Source organism: Boleophthalmus pectinirostris, unplaced genomic scaffold (genome assembly GCF_026225935.1).
Source record: "Boleophthalmus pectinirostris isolate CB_2022bp ecotype Guang Dong unplaced genomic scaffold, ASM2622593v1 HiC_scaffold_14, whole genome shotgun sequence".
NCBI classification, from domain to species: domain Eukaryota; kingdom Metazoa; phylum Chordata; class Actinopteri; order Gobiiformes; family Gobiidae; genus Boleophthalmus; species Boleophthalmus pectinirostris.
The window spans coordinates 16312311-16314439 of record NW_026571047.1 but is presented as its reverse complement, the minus strand read 5'-3'; positions in this window follow the sequence as shown (position 1 = coordinate 16314439).

Sequence of the window (2129 nt, the reverse complement as noted above, 5' to 3'; positions counted from 1 at the left end):
ATTTACTCCATAAAATAAAATCTAAAAAGGAAGAGATTGATACTTTGGATCAATCGAATGATCCCCTAATGTTCTTTGGAATGGAAAGAATTAAAAAAAAAAATCTAAATCAGTATTTAATTAAGCCAGTCACGATAACAAATTTGAAGTGTGAAATACTGCTGAAATAAACATAGATGATAAATAATTTTGTAACTAATTTATGCCACTGACACAATAACCCAAGAGGAGAACACAAAAACTATTCTAAATGTACAATACTGTTAATAAAAATGTGAGCTGCAATAAATAGCAGAATGAAACACTTAAGTACTTAGTTTTTTTTTTTTTTTTATCTGTAATGAGTCATAGAATTTACTAAATTAGGTTACATGCTGCTATTCCTCCCATTAAATTAACCTTTTATGGGTCAGATCTTATCATATAGCCAAAAGATAACAAAGCATTCCAGTAGTGAAAATAAAATATACACACAATAAATATTGAGCCCAAAAATATATAGAGCCCAAAATTATATTGTTCCAGCTATGTTTTGAATGATAAGTCAACAAAGTATTTATCAGGATAGGCCTATATTTAATTGCAATTATTTTATTAGTGAAAGCACTGTTATAGTCTAGTCTATAGTCCATATCTAAGCAAGCAGTAGTGAAGATATCTTGGCCTAAAAGCAGCAGTTGTAGAAAGCCCAGGGGGTAAAGTGGTAAGAGGCGTATCGGTGTGGCTTACCTGGCCTCTCAAGTGAAATCCCGGCAAAGCTGGGGGCCACAAAGTGCCCTGACTGGTCTTTAAGTCCTGCTGTCAATGATTCGAACAGGATTTAGAATAAGAGCTGACAGCCCTCTACTATGATACCTTTACATCTCTCACAACACTGCTGTATCTCCACAAGTGTGTGTGGTTTATACAATGACCCCCTTACCCAAAGCCAGTGTCACATATGAATGCACACGTTCATACAAACACAAAGTGCTTTTTGAATAATTTAGTAAATTGTGGTGGTTCACATGGGCAGCTGCTGAATGCCTGCAGTGAAAGGTGAGAGGCACGGGCCCGAGTGAAGACAAAAGCTGTTGATGGAGGCAAAGGAGAAGACTGCTGCTCTGTGGTTGGACCGAAAATGTACAGAAAAAAACTTTTTTTTTTCTGGACCATAGAAACTAGAAAACATTTCCTTGTACAAACTCAAATCAGACATTACACCAATCATTAGAAGGGGCTAGGGTTTATCGATGTGTCTCTTCAGTTTTCATGTCTCTGATTTATTATGTTCCAAAGCCGCACATCATATGATAGATGATATTTTAGTTTTCATAGGTTCAGCTTCCTGTTATGCAACATTTTGATAACTTTCACCTTTCAAATGGATATTTTGGTTCAAATAATGAATTGTTCTGACACCTGTCCCAATTAAAATATAAAAATGATCATAATTCTGAAATACATGTATAAGTTCACTCAGCACATGACATCTACAACTTGGTAAAAACTATTTGGCTTTTGAATTCTGAAGTCCATACCACAGTCCTAGGACCATGAGACCAAGATGCAACTTCACTCAGGACAGATCTGGTTTCAGCCAAGTCACAGCTCCAGGCCTTTAGCAGACAAAGCATCTCATTTCATAATAGATGATTAAGTCTTGGCAGGAGAAGTGATAATTGATAGGCTATGTCCTTTATGCACTTGACTGGAAATGACCCCACATTACCTGCGTTTAATTGAATCTGAAACAATGACAACATAAGGCCAATAAGGCAAATACCAAAACAAAGCAGCCTATTATCATCACAGCCATACGCTGTTATTGGTAGTTTTGAGTCAGTTAGCTTGGTTAGCCTTCTCACCAGTCTTCGGGTTTGGTTGTGTACCTGACCCACGAGCTTGAATGGACTTGGACTCCATTATGGCTTCATGAATCTCGTCGTGTCCTGAAGGAGTTGAAGGATTTAAAGGATGTGTTATATTGCTATATTTTGTGACCGAAAAAAAACCAAAAACAAAACATGTCTGCCAGTGCCTCGTTGCGCTCAAATTTATGAGCGCGACTGTGTCCTGCGCTCATTGGCCTAAATGTCACAAACACATTTTAAGTCTTATAGGCATTGAGCTGCTTTAGTTTAAACAGT